The 18,473-nt window shown below is 49.5% G+C and overlaps 1 protein-coding gene across 8 annotated transcripts in view; it reads left to right on the plus strand.

Annotated features, from left to right (window-relative positions):
• Window positions 1-1,826: 1,826 nt before the first annotated feature.
• Window positions 1,827-18,473, plus strand: part of RHBDF1 (rhomboid 5 homolog 1) — a 77,561-nt gene continuing 60,914 nt past the window's right edge. For 5 of the 8 annotated variants that reach the window (XM_075010386.1, XM_075010392.1, XM_075010393.1 and 2 more), the window contains exon 1: window positions 1,827-1,939. The gene's annotated coding sequence lies outside the window, so the exon portion shown is untranslated. Of the gene's footprint in view, window positions 1,940-2,155; window positions 2,412-18,473 lie in introns of those variants that run through there. The other 3 variants (XM_075010389.1, XM_075010390.1, XM_075010387.1) reach the window with 2 other exon arrangements.

Consider the following 18,473-nt stretch of genomic DNA (forward strand, 5'->3'; position numbering starts at 1 on the left):
AAGTTGCCTTTAGGGAATAACCTAGGTTTCTTGACATAAAAGTTGTAGAAGCTCCAAACACAGTGTTTAGCATAGAGCCAGCAGCAGGATCTGAGAAAGGAGGGGATGCTGGCTGCTCACCCCAAATCCAGGGAAGAGTTCTGGGTAATCTGAAGTGCACAGAGGTCAGAAGAGCCTTGCATATTGAATAGTAACAGAGAGAAAGCCCTGCTAAGAACGATCCCTGGTGTAACTCCTCACTGAGCTTAGTGCCCCTGCTTAGAAGCTATAAGGTAACACGTGAGGACCTGCGGGGACAGGGGGCAGCTCTCTAGGGCAGGGGTATGCAAAGTGGGGGGCCGGTCCCCATGGGGAGTGGTGAAATGTTATAAGGGCGGGTCTCAGCCTCATCCATCTCATTACCATGTTGAACTATGTTGCGTAGCTACTCCAAGATCGGCCCAAAAAAGCCAAGAACAGAACACCACTGGTCATCACCTACAGCCCCCAACTCAGACCACTGCAACGAATTATTAAAGACCTACAACCTATTCTTAATCAGGATGCTACACTCCAGAAGGCCCTGGGTGACATGCCTGTTCTCTCCTACAGACAACCTCCCAACCTCATGAGGATCCTCACTAACAGCCACATTCTCTACCCCAGGAACACCAGTCCTGGAACCTTTCCCTGCAACAAAGCCCGCTGCCCACTTTGTCCACATATTTTCTCTGGAAATACCATCACTGGACCTAACCAGGCTACTCACAGAATCATGGGCAATTTCTCATGCTCCTCTACTAACATCATATATGCCATCATGTGCCAACAATGCCCAGATGCTTTGTATATTGGACAGACTTCTAACTCCCTTAGACAAAGGGTCAAGGGGCACAAAACAGACATCAAAACACTCCAGACCCACAAACCAGTTAGTCAACATTTTAATGGAATGGGGCATTCTGTCAATGACCTAAAGGTATGGGTGTTACTGAAGAAGAATTATCGCACCGTTCCGGAAAGAGAAGCAGCCGAGCTGGCTTTTATATTCAAATTCGGCACATTAACACATGGTTTAAATCGTGGGGAACTTTCTGAGTCACTATAGGGGCTCCTCTGCATACTTGGCTCAGTCTAATTCTTGACCTTCTCCCCCCCACCCCTCGACTCTGATTTGCTCACCTTGACTATCTTTTTCTGATTTGTCCTCCTTGCTTACTGTTTTTGGTTCTCTGTGCCTTAAATATTGAGTCTGTTCTGGTCTGGCCATGGTCTGAAGAAGTGGGTCTGTCCCACGAAAGCTCACCTAATAAACTATTTTGCTAGTCTTTAAAGTGCTACTTGACTGCTTTTTGTTTTGATATGTTCTGCGCGTATTCACATTTATATACCGATTAAGGAAGTTTTTACATTCTACAGACCAGTTGTCTTACACGCTGGGTTTGGGTTACGTTAGACAGGTGGTCCCGCAAAGTTTGCTCAGCCCCGCGCTAGGGCATGAAGCGGTCGAGTTGGGGGCCGGGGAAGAGGTGGGGTGCAGCGGGGCTAGGGCGGCTCGGCTGCACGGGGAAAGTCGCTCCCTACTGCTCCGTGCAGGAGTTAGGCTGAAGCGCAGCCGCTACGCCGGACTGGAAGGAGCGCGGGTGCGGACGTTTCTCGCCGGGGGTCTCCCACGGGCTCTGGGGAGCGGGCGCAGCGCTGGGCTCCGTGACTCGCCGGGCCGCCGGCGCACGCAGCTCCCCGGCCGGGCGCTGGCTGCCGGCTGCCGAGCGGCTCGCCACGCCGATTTGCATGCTCGGGCTGTGAATGGCGCTGCCGGCCGGCCGGCCCCTGGCACGGGGGCGGAGTTTGCGCCGCCTGCTCAGGGCGAGCTCGGGAGTGGGGGCCCCTGAGCCGCGGCGGGGCGGCCCGATCGCTGGAGCTGCCGGGCGGGCCCCGCGCCGAGCCGAGCGGCTGTCCGGTGAGTGGGGCTCTCGGGAGGGCCGCTGCCACCGGGCCCGCCGCTGCCACCGGGCCCAGGCTGGAAGCGGCGCCCCGGCTGCGCTTCGCCCGGCGGGAGGGGCGCTGCCCCGAGGAGCCGCCTCAGCCCGGCGAGGGCAGCGCTCGTACCGCCGCCCCTCGGCCTGGCGCGCGCGTGAGCTGCGGCCTCCGCCGCCGGACACCTGCCGGCAGGGCGGCCTGAGGCGGCGCCGGCCGCGCCCCTCCCCCAGCCCCCGCCGGGCGGGCTCCGCGCCCGAGGGTGGGGCCCGGCCCGGCTTGGCGCCCTTGGGGCGAGCGGGGCGATGTCCGGGGGGTTGGAGCCGCGTTGCCGCCGCCGCCGCCGCCACACCGTCGCTGAGCTGGCGGGCAGCGGCGCCCCCCGCCCTCGGCGCCCCTCAGCGGCGCGGGCCGGTAGCGGAGCCGGAGCCGCGCAGCGGACGGACGTTCCGTGGGTGAGACTCGTGGTTCCTTCCCCCCTCCCGCCCCCGGGCCGGGGTGTGACCCGCGGGGAGCCCCTGGCCGGAGGCGGGGCGGTGACGGGAGGCGCCCACGCTCGGCAGTGCGGGAGTCTGGCCTTGGCCCTGCGCTGGGGGCAGCCGAGAAAGCCCCTCTCTGGGCTCGGCCGGGGAGGGTTTGGGGTTGTGCGCTCAGCGGTGGGGACCGGCTCCCTGAGGCCACCCGGGCTGATCTGAGCCTGCCGTGGGCACCGCTTGGAAGTAGCTGTGGTGGGATTAGCCGAGGGCAGGGCTCTGGGCTGTCAGGAGCCCTGGGCCGATGTTAGCGTGAGGCTCGTCCTGCAGTGCCTGTGCCTGGGCGGCCCCGAGTGGTGCTGTGAGACAGCCTTGGGCGGGGGTTTGGTGTCTGGCGTCCTGGGTGCGTTGTGGGCTTTCCCTTAGGCCTGCCTGTATGCTAGAACACCCTGCCCTGAGGAGACGTGTGCAACCCCCCCAGCAGCCTAACTTTGATCAGGTTCAGCTCACTGGGTTGTGCATTGGATGCTGGTTGGGCAGAGGTGGTGATAGCTAGGAAGCGGAGCGTCCGTGGTCCCATTCGGAGGCTCTGTCCCTAGCCAGCTGCTTATTGCCGCCTCCTGTTGCAGGTCCTGCTGGCATAGTACCAGCAACAGCTCTGCCTCCTCTCTTGCAGTGTAATTCTCACAAGTGTTTGGGGGTGCAACTCACGCAGTCCAGCTCATCACTCTGCCTACTGGACCATGTTCAGGAAAGAAGAGGCTTAATTTCAGCCTCTGTGCTAGCTGTTCCGAGACGACAGCTGAGAATACCTCTTAACAGTGGGCTTGTTGGAGCATCAGGCCTGAAGCACAGAGACCTGAGGCTGTTCTAAGTTACACCAGGAACAATCTTGGCTTTCAGCCAGTTCAGGACCGAGGAGGCAGAAAGATGGCTTAGTTGCCCCTTCCCCTTGTTCTCATTGGGCTGGCAATGTAAAAAAACAGCTCAGCTGAGGATGGGAGCCCAAGATCTTCAGGTGACTCTTGGATTCAGAAAGAAACATGTTTGTCGCTAAATGCTGCCTGGCTGCTAGGACTGCAGCCTTGACGTGCCCTTGGCTACTGATGATATTTTCAGAGTCACTGAAACATGAGTGAGACGGGCCCCATGAGTCCAGTCCTAGGGCTGTTTATCTCCAAAGATTGCAGACGCTATCATTGAGATGAGAATATTTTCATGCTGCTGGCACGCCATACAAAAGGCCCATACAGATATTGAACGTAGTTGGCTACTCCCCCTACGTGGCATTCTTGTGGTCTTGGGACATGGGAGTCATGAGAAATTAATTTGCAGTGACCTGCCTGTGCCCAGTGAAGGGCAAAATATAGCGTGTGGGTCAGAATCCATGGCATCTAAGTAGTCAAGCAAAGGAGACTGCAGCCTTTCCTTGGGGAGAGGACCTCACAGCTTGATATTTTTCAGGCTCAGGAAAACCAGGATTATTCCCAGTGCAGACTTTGGGACTGGTTGCTGTTTCCGGAGCCTGTTTGCACTGCTTAGTGCAGGTGTACATAGAGTTCATCAGAGAGTGATGTCTCCAGGGCAAGCAGGAAGTTGATTCCCTTCTTCCTGTTTTTGTCCCCATTGCTGCTTATTTCCTCTGGGAGGAAAGAGCTGCCTTTTTGCGGTAAAGGAAAAGATATCCATATGTGATGGGCATGGAGCAAAGTTGGACTCGGGGAGTGGAAGTCTCTTCTGAATTAAGCATGGGCAAGGAAAGCATGAATAGTTTTGACTCCTATAATATTAGCTGAGTGGCAGTACCTCTCTTACCCCTGACTTTATGCCCCCAGGAGTTGAAAAGGCCTGCATTGCCCAGACATGGCAGCACATGCTCAGAAAGTGAGCGCTCGCCCCAGACTGGCCATGGCATCGTGTACATAGAAAGTGAGCAGCAGCCTATCTCAGGCTGAGTGAGCTGCAGGGCAGCTCAGAATCTCATGAGGCCAGGGACTGTGGGCCTATGGCCTACACTGGAGCCTGCAAAGGGGCAGCATAGGGCAACTTGCAAAGCCTGCATGATCAGCCCTGGCCCTTTGCAACGTCCTTTCACTGTGTGCTGCAACATATAGATGCCTTGTAGAGTTTGGAGTCTGGGACAGAATCTGCCCCTTTATCTCCCTCATCTTGGTTCTGCCACATACCCCATAAAGGGCAGTTGCTCTTGGACACGGCCCCATGTTAATGTTCTCTCCATAGTGAGCTTCTGTACATGAAGGCTGAGCTGGAGGAGGTCAGTGCTTTGCAATGTCTAGTGGAAAGGAGCACTCACACAGCTAGTCCTGTTCCGGGACTTTGCTTGAGAAACTTTTCAAAGCAATACCCTTGCAAGAAATTTGAATACAAACTGGCTTTTCTGGTTTCAGGTACAGCTGGGAGCTGCCCAGATCTCAGGAATGTGTCTGCAGGGAAAGCCCGCAATTGGGGCCAGCTGCTGCTGGATGGGGAGCATTGGTTGTGGGTGGAGCACGCACCAGTACCCTGGTGTCTGTGTACATCCGTCCCACCTCTTGGTCTTATGAGCTATGGCCCACAGACATGGTGCCTCAGTCATAGACTCTCATCCTCTCTGAAGGGATTACTTCTGCCCTAGTATCTTCTGAGGGAGAACACACTCTTCCTGACTGTCAAAACAAAAAGCAGTCAAGTAGCACTTTAAAGACTAGCAAAATTTTGCTAGTCTTTAAAGTGCTGCTTGACTGCTTTTTGTTTTGATAGTGTATAGACTAGCACGGCTTCTTCTCTGTTACTATTCTTCCTGGCTGGCTGATGTTTCTCCCTCCTGCCCAGAAGGAGACAGGGATGCTGATATAAAGACACCCCAGAGAGTCCATGTGCGTTAGTGGGGTTACAGCCACTCCACCAAGTGGTGGTTGCCTCCTGTTAGGAGTTAACCCTAGCAGTCTCCAGCAATCAGAGGGAATGAACCGCAATAGGGAAGTTGCCTGTTCTCCCCATCAGGGAGTATGGCATTTCTCCTCTGCACTGAAATACTGACAGGGCTTTGTAGGGCCGCCTCACCTTGGGGGAGCCCCTCCTAGTTGGTTTGTGCTACTTTGGTAGTTCAAAGCAGCTGGAAAGCTGATGTAATTAGACTCTGGAATAAAGAGAACCGCTTTCTTGGCTCTTGATGTGGGCAGCATTTTTGGGACCTTGCTGGGGGGGTGGGGGGGAGGCAGGATGTGGCTGAAGTGCTGCTGTTCTCCAGCGTGTCCTAGCTTGCAGGCTGAGCCAAAGGGACCATGGTGTCTTAGTGCATTCTACAGCAGCTCTGAAGCAGCTCTAAATTGTGCCACAGGCTGAATTGCCCCCTGTGACTGGGGAGATGCAAGGATGACGTTCAGCTTCTTTTTCTGTCCCACTCATCTCATTTTGCTAGGCACAGGTGAAGATTTGCCGTGGTCTTGATACCGTATGTTCAGCTGCAGTAAAAAGAGCCTGTTTTCCCCTGTTGCAAATCCTCCGGCATCTGTGTTCAACACAGAGTGGAACTTGTCAGGGACTGGCTGTGCAGCAGACATGAGAATTGTGCAAAGTGCTCCATCTGCATGCAGCATGATAGACCGCGTTAACACATCTGTGCCTGAAAATACTTGGCACATGTAGTCCTGTGGTGTTAGCTGGAATCAGGTTCAAACCTGACCAAAATGAGCATGGACTTGTACTTAGCTCAGGGCAGGCCTGAGGAGTGCACACAGCTGTCACGGTATTAGCTTTTGGTCAGACATTTTACTGGCAAAATGCACTTGTTAGTGGAGGGGTGGGGGTAGAAAACAGGCCGTGTGGGTCATTGGGACAGGCCCCAATGGCTGTCACATCCCCCCCACTGCAGCCTTTACCACTGTCTTGGACCAGTCTCTGGGTGATGGTTGCTGAGCTGTCTGCTGTACTGTCCATCAGCTCTGACTATGAGGTGCCAATTCCAATATGAGGAGACCTTCCTTTTCTAGGGTCAGGCTTTTGCTTCTAGACCTGCTGTTCCAAGCCTACAGCTCATTCTCCCTTTTTTCCTCTTCTTCTTTGCACTTCCTTCTGAGCTTTTGTCTCTTGCTCAAGCCTGCAGCCCAAAGTTACACACTTTTCCCCAAGTCTGTTCACCCACGATCTCGGGAGAGGTGCCCTCATGTCATGATTTGACAGGTCTGTTGAACCTCCAGGGGATCACACCCAAGAATAGCCCTGGCTACTGTGAGTTTGCTGTGTGATCTGAGCCCTAGATATCTGAGCACTAAAGAGAAGAGGCAGACTGAATGTTTATCTCCACTAGTTCCCGTTTAAGGTCAGGAGACAGAGTGGACACACCTTTAGCCTTCTCCGTCTGGAGTGTAATGCTCCCCTGGCCCTGTACCACTCTGCCCTCATTCACTTACCCCTGTCACATCCTCTGTCCTCTCGCTCCCTCCCACTAGAGGAGATGCTGAAGTGTAGATAGAGCCCTGCATATCTGTGGATGTCTGCTTTATATCCATGGACCAGACGCACATACAAATTTTGTATCCATGCAGGGCTGTAAGCCCAGAGGCCCCCTTTCTGGGCATATTCCTGAGGCTCCGAGTGGTCTTTTCACCTAGTCTATGGCTCTCTTCTACCAGGTAGATGCCCAACGTCCCTCTGTGCCAGTGATGAATCAAGCCCACTGCATTCTCCGTAAACTCAAGTGAAAGCTGTATATTTAATCCCCTGTGGTCAGGTTGGCACTAACTTTATGGCATTGTATACCTCTCCTTCAATATTGAGTAAGTTTTCTCGGTAAGAGGTATGTTTGGGGTGTTTGACAATTCATGGGACTGGTGAGACATCAGGTGCAAATATTTTTGATGTGAGCCGTGTCACCATATTTCATGGTGGGCTTTATCCTGAGGCAGAAATAGAAGGTTTGTTTGGGGGGAATAGGGTTTTGTCTCTGCAGTCCAGCTCTAGGAGTGACTAGCGGTCCCAGCACATTCTCATTGGGGACAGGCAGGATCTGGGGCTAGGCCTTGCTGAGTGTAGCATGGAAGAGCAGTTTATTCTGGGCTTCATGCTCAGCTATAAATAGCTGAAGTTTGACCCCATTTAGCAAGCTGGGTCTCTGCAGAATGTGAACACAGCCTGCATGGTGATGACTGTCTGATACAGACCACAGGACAAAGCTGTCTTGCCAATTCCTCTTGCCTATCCAGCCGAGATGGCGACAGCCTGCTGGAGTCTCTGCCAGCACCGTTTTACTCTGTGTGGGATCAATCCATAAATTCACTAGGAAGAGCCGGTGGCTTAGCATTTCTGCCTCTGACTCATTTACATCTCTGTTTTCACCCGGTGAAGCAGCCTGCTGTAGGATTTTCCCTTTGAGACAGCACGCCTGTCCAGTGGCTGTGGATCCCACGTGGAGAGTGAGCACAGATGCATCTGTTTGCAAGGACCCCAATGCAAATCACAGCCGAGGCCAGCTCATCAGTTCCTCTGGATTCTTACAGCCATCCAGTCCCCACCAACCCATGCTGTGTTCTGGCACAGTTTCTTTGGCACATGGGAATGCAACAGAACTCTGCCCCCAAAGGCTGGGTCTCGCCTTCATCATCTCCCAAAGGAGGGTTCTGCATTACTTTGTTTTCATTGTAGCTATAAATCTGCAGCAGGGGATGCTCCTGTGCATGACTCTGTCTTTGTCTTGTCAAAGCATGGAGGCAGGAACAGGCTTTCTCACTGTAGGGAGCTGCTCAGTGGTGGACGTATATAACTGTTACTGTCCAGAATCCACAAGTGGAGAAGGAACATGGGATGCTGGTACCTCTGTCTCTGCCGGAGACACCCAGCTTATTGGCTAAGATGTGTGTCTTTAGCCCCTGCCCGCTCTGAGGGAGTTTCTGCAACCTGGGGTTGTGGTGGAAGTTCACGGAGCACACTGTGTCCTTGTCAGGGAAAGTCTCCTAATGCTACAGGAAGAGAGAGCTTGGAGAGTGACCTCTCCAAATTCTGCATGGCTTAGCTCTGCCCCCATTCTGGGTGAGAGCGGGCTCTGAGGCAGTGGTGGGCATCCTGCAGTCCTTGAGCTGTATGCAGCCCACCAGGGCTCAGTCTGCAGTCTGTGGACACCCTTGCTGCCCACCTGGGCACCTCTCCTGCACTGCGGTACTGGAGCCCTGCGCCTCCTTGCTCCTCCCCAGTACTTTCAGAGCACACGAATTGCTTGATTCACACTCTGTGCCCACTCCTCCCACTCCCTTCCTCCCGGAACTGGCACTGCACTTATCAGCTGTTTGTGGACTTCCACCTCTGGGAGAAAGGGGAGAAGCAAGAATGGAGCATGAATCAGGTAGTTTGTGCCAAAAGTGCTGGGAGGGAGGGGGAGGACCAGGGAAGTGCAGGGCTCTGGCACCCCAATCCATGAGAAGTGCAGGGGGGAGGGGGTCAGATAGAGGGAGAGATGGAGCCCTAGGGGCTGCAGGCAGCTGTGGCTTACTGAGGTGAAGTAGGGCCACTTGTGTGGCCCGCTCACCCTTGGCAATTGCCCACCACTGCTCGGAGGAGTTACCGTGCTTGAAAGCGCAAGCAGAAAAGCTCCTTGCATCCTTTGTCTCCATTCTTATAGCTGGAAAGTACAGGATGATGTGCTTCCCTGGTCAGTTACCTCCGTAATTCAGCATTAACTCACTAGCAGTCTGGGCCATTAGATGATTATTTGTAGTCAAGTTACAATCTAGAGGGACCCATTGTACTGTATGGATGGATAGAGACAGTCCCTATCCCAAAGAGCTCTCTGGCTAGAGAGAGATGAAACAGGCAACAGGTGAGCCTTTATCAGCAAGAAGAATCCGGTAGGCAGGTTTCTAACAGATATTTATACAACCCTTTGGGCGTCTTGTTCAGCACACTCCCTAAGCCGCTGTGTGTAAACGATCTGCCAGTACTGTTACCAAGGAGAACTGCCCTGTGTCTGAGTGATTTTGGGACAGTATAGTAAAAAGAGGAAATGCTTTAAAGTCTCCCATCTGCTCCGTGTGCTGTCTCATCACTAAGGACTAAATTCAGCTATTGGCATAATAAAGTTACGAAACTGGAATTTATGGTGGAGTCAATGGGAGTTGCACCTTCGTTGTTTTTGCCCCTAAGTGTTTTATGTGTCTGGAGTCTGTTAGGATGGTTTTGATCGCTGTGGTGCTTGCTGCTGTATTAATTTAGGTGCAGTATTAATTTAGTTATTGAACGGGATTGGCCAAAGTCAGAGTGAAAACAGCAGTCTCTCCCTCCCAGCACTTGGGGAACTGAAATTGACAAAGGAGACCTGGGTGGAAGTTAACAAAATAAACTTGACAACGTGTTTGAGTGTTTGTGTTGATTGCCGTGGTCTCCTTACTCTTTATTTTTGCCGGTTCAGGAAACTGCAAGCATGTGCTATTGACAGCAAAATGAGTAGTTGTAGAGAATGGTTTATGGGCAACCCAGTGGTTAAAATTCTTCATCCAGACTATCCAGTGAATCCTTTTGAGAAATGAATTTGTTAAGCAGGTTTTCCCTATTACAATGAAGCCCTTTTGTTGGGGCATTATTTCTCCTGAATTGACTCGGATTTTCTTTTACGCTCAGTGATGGCTCAGTTTCTTTTCAGTGAGTGGAGACATAATGTAAAAACCTCACAATAGAACCGAGGAGACTTTGGCAACTCTTGCGAAGGAAATGGATCTATCCAGGTGTGGCGTGCAGGAAGACTGTAATTGAACTAGTGCGTGCACCAGTATCCTCATGGCTCTTCCTTCCAGGCCTGGTATGATGTCAAATTCTTGTGAACCTACGTGACTAAGTGGGCAGGAGTCTGGACTCGATGACCTCTTGAGGCCCCTTCCAGTTCTAGTGTTCTATGATTCTGTGACTGATGAAGCTGATTCTTGTTCCAGCTCTTCCCTCCCTTTCCTTGATGATTTTTCAGATGTAATTTTCGGAAGACAAGTCACTATACCATTCCCAGACGTGGAGAGCGTAACATAACCTGGAAAGCTTGTCTCTTTCACCAACTCAAGTTGGTCCAGTAAAATATTACCTCACCTACCTTGTCTCTCCAAGGTCCTGGAACCAGATGGCATGGTGGTTGGTGAAATTGACACAACCTGAGTGTGTTTCTAACTGTAGCATTAGAATTCCCAGGTGGTGGTATTGTTTATCTGAATGTCTAGGAGTGGTAAGTTGGGAACCTGTGTGTTACCAGTCGTGATGCATTGTCTCGTTGAATATTTCATTCAGCAGTAGTGATGCTGAGTGTATCCGGCTGTTGCTTCATCAGTAAGTCTGTCAGTCTCTCATGCTGAATGATTTAAATGTAGAGCTTGTACCTACAGTTTATTTCTGTGGGACCAAATAAACTAGGGATTGCCTATTGCTTCTCCTCTGTCCTGGGGGTTATTCTTAATCTTCAGAGATTTGACATCACTCAGTCTTCTGACAGTTGTTAATGTTGCACTTTTTTTTTTTAAACTCTCTGCATAGCTATTAGTAAATATTTCTGACGCTATGTTTTGGGATTGTTAGTTACTCCTCTCACATCTGGTAGGGCAATAGTTTTCCACATTTCCAGACTACTGTACCCCTTTCAGGAGTCTGATTTGTCTTGCATACCTCAAGTTTTGCCTTATTAAAAACTTCTGTGTACAAAATCAGACATAAAAATACAAAACTGCCAGCATGCTGTCACTGAAACATTGCTGACTTTCTCATTTTACCCTCATTATAAAATTGATTGGAATATAAATATTATACTTGAGTCTCTTACTCACTTGAGAGCCTTGTGTAAAGTCTCAGCCCCAGGTGGCAGGGGATGAAGCGTGTGACGTAACTTTGTAGGTCTTACCGTGGTATTGGACTTCAGGCAGCTGCCCTGCTTGCCACCTCCTAATGCCAGCTCTGCATTTCTCATCTCCCTAAAAGTCTCCCATGACCACCTGGGGGCTTCAATCTCCAGGTTGAAAAATAGTGAACTACATGAGTTGAGAGCCCCAGAACACCTTTGTGTATCCCAGAGATACACATACCCCTCACTGAGAACCACTGTTCCAGGATACTGATATATTGTTGGTATACAGAGACATTGGTGCATTTTTCTTCTTGGAGTTGGGGAGGTTTTCAGCACCAAATAGGCCATCTGGAAAAATGAGAGAAGGAAAGGAATTGCGAGACGTATCTGCACTCTGGGAATATTAGATGCAGAAGTTGCTGGGTCCGCTTTTCTTATTTCCCCATTGCCCTCACTGTCTAGAGACCACCCAAATTGCTGATTGGTAGAAATGCTTGCATCACATTTCTTTAGTAGTAGTGTGGGAAGTCACATTGGAGACTGGTCTTTCTGGCTCTGCAAGCTTTACTGTTCTGCTTTGACTCAGTGGAAATGAAGACAATCCATGGGTTTAAAAATTAGATTTTGATCAAGGAAATATTCATTTGATGAACCACCAACACAGAAGAACTGCAGGCACAGAGAGATCACTCAAAGACCTTCACTTGTGTTACTGTGAAAGAGAAGGTATGAGACATTGTCACAACATATAACACATAAGAGCGGGGATTATTGCATGTTGAACCTCTGTCTGGAAACATCCATGATCCCTCATGATTTTGGTTAGCTGGATGTTCACTTACATAGGAGTGTTTGTTTCCTGCAGTTCCGTATAGTTTGTTTAACGTAACCAGTCCTGGTTCTAGTTTGTCCCTAAATGTTTTCTGAGAGCCAGTAAGCAATGCAAATTTTGGTAATGCTGCTAGACAATATTGACCTCCTGTGGGTTTGTATGTTGTTTGGTTCGGCACCAGCCAGGACGTGAGGGTGCCAAACTAGAGAGGTTCAACCCATTTTATTATTTGTATTATAATGGAGATTGGGTCAGTTGTGGTGCATGCTCCACACACACACTAAGGGACCACCTCTGCCTCTGAGAGCTTACAAGTTAAATAGCCAAGATGAATAAAAGGGGATGTCACCTGCTGTGTGACTTATGGCAGTAGCAGGTCTCTGGAGTCCTGGCGTAGTGCCCTGGTTACTGAACAGCACTCAATTCTTGCTTGTATTTTTCCAGCTTAGCAAAGAATATTGAGGGTTTGGTTTCTGAGAAAGGATATTTTTAAAATGAAGGCACGTAATTTGTCTGACAAAAACAAAGCTTCCAAACTCAAGAAAAAGGCTTCATGACCAGCCTTGGGAAACATAGGCAGTATCGCCAACCCTGCATGCTCAAAAAGTCATGAGTGGAGGAGTAAAGCCGCCCCCCGACCCCCACCCTGCCGCCACACAATATTTTAAATAGAGTATCTTGGAGTTCTTCCGTGTGCATTCTGGCATTTGAGCTATTGGGGGGCGGGGGGCGGCTCTTTATCCAGCTTTTCAGTCTGAAGCCTAGACACGTTTTTTATTCATGCATGTTGACGTGCTCATGTTGTTGCCTGAAGAATAAGCCCTAATATTGCACGTCTGCCTGGCACCATACCAAATTTTCCCGTCAAGATGACAAGTGAACACTCAACTTGCAGGGTGTTTTCGTGGTATTCATTTGTTAACCCTCTTTTGATTGCTCATGAGCACTCAGCGCTCAGGTGTGCCATTAAAGCAGAGTGCTGAGCAGGGTGCTGGCTGCATGCAGCATTGCTTCTCACTGGATCTTCTGGAGTTCAAGGGAACTGATCATGCTCTTAAGGACGGTGCAGAGAAAAGCGTAGCTGCACAGTCCTTAACAGTGTGATCAGTTCCCTGACCCGCTCTGTCTTTCCCATTCCCTTTCGGGCGGCTTGTGTCCTGGGAGGTGCTGGGATGTAGCAGCACCTGTGCTGGCATAGCATCAGTGGGGCAACAGCCACTGTGGGCCCCTGGTGAGGTGGAAGGGAGCTTGGCTCTGCACCCTGGAAGAGGCAGGGCAGAAGGGGCAGGTCCAAGGGCAGTCATCTCTTAGCACCTCTGACTGCAGCGCTGGGTACCTCCCTTCTATCAGGGCTGAATGGAGAAGCACTACTGTGGCACTTCTAAGGAGCCCGGAGCTCCGGCTACCACCACCACTACTTCTGCAGTGGCGGCTGGAGCTCCAGACTTCTTTGAAAGGCTGGGCTCTGTGGGCAACTGCCCCCACTCCACCCCTGAGAGGTTGTGACAGTAGCTGACAGACCTCTGAGCAAAAATGCAGCTGGGAAAGACTCCTTTGGCCTGTTTCAAAAGTGCTGTGTACCCAGCAGCTTCTAGCCTTAAAATGCTACAAATCTACAGAAGGGACCATTATTCTCATGTAGCCTGACCTCCTGCATAATGCAGGCCAGAGAGCGTCATGCAGTGAGACCTCTAGCATGTTCATGACTTCTGTTTTGGAGTTTATTTTAGAACTGTTACCGTGCTCCACACATTCATTTAGAGAGACTAGCCTGAGAGTCCTGAATTTCCCACTGTGAAGCAGGCTTTGCAGAAGGCCGGTTAAAACCTTTGCTAGAAAAAACAATCACCTGTTTTAGATTTTATTTAAACCGAAGTGTGTACATCAGAACTGGACACAGTGTCCAGTAATAGTCTCAATAGCGCTGTAAACAGAGGTAACCTCCCTTCACTACTTGACAGTTTTCTGCTTATGTATCTAAAGATCATATTCTCCCTTTTAACCACAGCATTGGCCTGGGAATTTTGTGTTCATTTGGTTACCTAGTATGACCTTACGTCGTCTTCAGAGTCTCTGCTTTCCGGGATACAATCTACCATCTGATAAATGTGGCCTAGGTTCTATTTTTGTAGATGCATGACCTTGCATTTACTACGTTTGCTCTTTAAAACACATTTGATTGATCTCACCTAAGTGATGTAGATTCAGCTGTATAACTGACCTGTCTTTATCATTACTTACCATTCCACCAACACTGGGGGCACCTGCAGATTTTATCAGGACAGGAAGGCTTTGCTATTCGTGGGGGTTATGTCGCAGACAAAGCTGTGAATAGCAAAAACCACGAATACTGGGAGAAGGGGACGGAGGAGGAGTTTGCAACACGGAAAAAATGCATTGACTGCAAAGAACATTTTATTGTCTTCTGTGTTCCCCTGGGAGGGGAGGGTTAATAGGTGGGTTTGCAAAGGAACATTGTGACGGGAAGCTGTTTAGTCTTGCTCTTTAAAATTTCCCGGTAGTGCAGCATTGCAGCAACACTGTCTTTTATGTTTTGCTTTTTTTTTAAAAAAAAAAAAAAAAAAAGCACGGTAGAGTCATTAATACCATATAATCTAGCTACTGAGTCTGCAGGATGACTACTTATCTACTTATCCAGTAATTGGTCTTTCTGGCTTAGTGTCATCATCCTTTATTTCCTTCTTAGCCTTTTGACCACTGTCTACATCACGCACTTTTGTTTTTGGTGCCATGATTAAGGCTGGGTGTCCATGAGTGGCTGTAATATGGTTGCGAGGGAGCTCTGGGAAAGCATGAGCACCCTGAATTCTGTTTGGGATGGAGCAGCACAGCTGGCAGCGACAAACCATGGCACAGGGAACCACAAATCAGTGGAACTGTGAAAGGCGAGGCCTTCCTGTAATTACTTTTATATTTACTTCCAAACAGCACTTAGCAGATTGATAAGTATCACAGGGGTCGCCGTGTTAGTCTGTATCTTTGAGAACAACAAGAAATCCTGTGGCACTTTATAGACTAACAGATATTTTGGAGCATAAGCTTTCTTGGGCAAAGACCCACTTCACGATGAAGTGGGTCTTTGCCCACGAAAGCTTATGTTCCAAAATATCTGTTAGCAGATTGATATGATACGTACGTGATAAACTAATCCTATTAGTAGTGCCTCGCATGTCCTTATTAAAACGAAAGCTCGCACAACTCACACTGTTCCTTCAGGGGATGCAATACTGTATCTCTAGTTAGCAGGTGTCTTTAATCCCTGCAAGTTTCTTTTGCACAGTGGGTGAGCTGTTATTAGCTCAGGTGGTGATGGGAGGCTGCCACTTCAGGGTGAACCATACTTTGGCTGGTGCAAGTAAATCACCTGGGAGATCACTACAGTTGCCTCCATCCCAGGACTTTGGGTGTTAGGTCACATGGATCAATAGTACTCTAGTGGATCAATAGGTTGATTGCCAGGGATGATTGGTTTTAAGCCATTTACACCTCCTAGGATCTGAATTATCCTGGCCACTTCAGCCTCCTTTGCATGAGTCGGTGGGAGAAAGAGATGCTTTTGAGCTACTTGGAGCTCTTGAGGCTGGAAGGTACTCAGTGTCACAGCTAAATAAGTTTAAAAAAAAAAAAAAAAAAAAAAAAAAGAAAGCAGAGATAGCTGTGCTATGTACTATGGAAACAAAAAAACAGTCCAGTAGCACTTTAAAGACTAAAAATAATTTATAAGGTGATGAGTTTTCGTGGGACAGCCCCACTTCTTCAGACCATAGCCATACCAGAACAGACTCAATATTTAAGGCACAGAGAACCAAAAATAGTAATCAAGGCTGACAGTAAGATGTGGAACAGATGGTTTAGCATAAGTGGTTAACATGTAGTCCAAGGGGGATGAGGTGAGGGAGGTCGTATTTTTCATTGAGTCGAGCTCATGACCTGAAGAAGAGCTTCTTATAGGTGAAAGCTGCTCTCTCACCAGCAGAAGCTGGTCCAGTAAAAGATGCTAGCCAACAGGCAGCTGGTTAATTGATGTGGTCAGAAGCTGACCCCCCTGTGGACCAAGCAGTGCTAATTTGTTAGGTGTCATGCAGTTTCAGACAAATACTGATTCATACTGATGTCTGAGTCTCTGGATTTGATGGGTTCGCTGGTGCTGTACTCATCTAATACCAGCACATCTGCATATGCCTCGGTACATGTAACAAAATTCATTCCACACAGGGATAAAAAAAAGTACAGGGACCATTGCCTGGGACCCTGTTTAGACTTGGAAAGCAGGTTCGCCCTCCACACATACTAGCTAATGCGATCGTGCATATTTAGACGCTAATGTAGAATGGGTTTAGCACGGTGAAAAATGCTTTGGCTTTCTGTGATTGGCCCTGAGAGGAGTCAGGGAGATGGGAAAAGTGAGTGCCTTACTCCAGTCCCTCTCTTGCCGGTATTGCGCTGTTCCCATGCTGGCACTCTAGTTGTTGAGCAGGCAGTGCTGTCACAAACATAATTTACTCTTTGCTTCAGGGGTTGTGCTTTCTAAAAAACTAAAGCACTTGAGCGCAGATGAAGTTTTGCCTAGGGATGGTAACTAGATTTAATCAATTAACTGATTTTAAATGGGTGGGGGGGCACACTGGGGTGTCTCCCACCCATGGTCACCCCACAGGGCTGGAACAATCCCCTGCCCACAGTCGGTGGCGGGGCAGGACTGCACCAGTCCCTTCTGATTAACCAGAACTGGTAAGATTCATCCACTTAGGGTGAGGCTTACCAGTTAATTGTTTGACTGGTTAATTGTTAACAACTCTAGTTTGGCTATGGGCCCTGGAGGAGCCAACAGATTCCAGTGTGCGCTAAGTGATCCTTGCAAGAATTTACCGTTTCTTTGGCTGGTAAACAGGACTTTGCTCTTGTCCCAGAGAGGTGATCAAGTAAAACTGCAAGTTGTTTTGTTTTGCTTTGCTTTGCCCAAAGCCGTACTAACATCAGAAAGAGAAGAACCATTAGGAGAGGGATTGCTAATAAGACAACAGGTATATACTATGGCACTGTATATTGGTGGTGCTTCACTACTGTGTGTAGTTGTGATTCTTATCTGAAGAAAAATCTATTAGAATTGGAAAAGGCACAGAGAAGGGGGATCTAAGTGCTTAAGGGTATGGAACAAAGTCCACATGAGGAAAATGCATATAACGGGAACTGTTCAGCTTGGAAAAGAGACAGCTAAGGGGGATAAGATTGAGGTCTGTAAAATCATGATGGGGGCAAAGAAAGTGAATAAGGAAGTGTTATTTATTCCTCCACATAACATGTGTGTCGCCCAGCTAAATTAACTAGCAGTGGGTTTAAAACTAGCATAAAAGAAACTGCTTCTTCACCTAATGCATTGCCAGCCTGTTGCCTTGGGATCTTGTGATGGGCCAAAATGTAACAGAGTTCAAGAAAGATTGGATAAATTGATAGAGGATAGGTCTATCAGTGGCTGTTAGGCTAGATAGACATGCAGCACCTGGAACTGGGTGATGGAATGGATCAGTCGATAATTGCCCTGTTTTGTTCATTCCCTCCGTAGCATCTGGCAGTGGCCACTGTGTACAGCAACAGGATGCTGGGCTACTGGTCCGACCCAATATGGCCATTCGTAGGTTCCTTCTTATTATGCTCTTATCAGATGCTTCTAGTCAGCACCCAGGGTCTACCTACCATCAGGTGTCTGCTCCCCAGTGGGGTACACGCTACAACAGAGCCAATAGGCAGTTCTCACATCCGTCCGGAGCAGTTTCCAACCACATTGCCAGGCTGCTGCTGTCTCCCAAGCACATCTGTGTGCACTGGGGAATCTGGTGAGGAGTCTGAAATCAGTGCCCTGCTAGAGCCAAAGGCCAGGTCTACGCTAGACTTTAAAGTCCTTTGTAGATATGCAGTTCCCACTCCGGCAATTGTGTAGCTGAAATCGACTTACCTACAATTGACGTATCAGGTTGTCCACACAGAGGGAGGTTGACGGGAGACCCGTCGAACTCCCTTAGTCCTCACGAGGGTCGACCGTTGAGCCCTGATAGCTGGCTTTCTCGCGTCATCACTAGCTGCGTGAAATCAAACCCCAGAAGATCCAACCTGATCATGTTGATCTTCTGGGTAGTGAAGACATACCCTGAGTGAAGAGAAATGCTTCTCTACCATAACAGGCTCAGGAAAGGGACCCAGGAATTCCCACATGTAGCAAGGAGCCCCTATCTAAGGGAACTGGGGCATCCTTGCAGTGTGGAACAAGGGTTTTCAGTCTATTTCACTGCCTTTGCAGCCTCATTTGTTTTTCTGCTGGAAGGGCTTGGCTTTAATCTGCTTCAGTCCTGCCATTTCAGACATGCCAGCACACTCATGTCTGACCCTC

This window comes from Carettochelys insculpta, chromosome 16 (genome assembly GCF_033958435.1).
Source record: "Carettochelys insculpta isolate YL-2023 chromosome 16, ASM3395843v1, whole genome shotgun sequence".
In the NCBI taxonomy this organism is placed as follows: Eukaryota; Metazoa; Chordata; order Testudines; family Carettochelyidae; genus Carettochelys; species Carettochelys insculpta.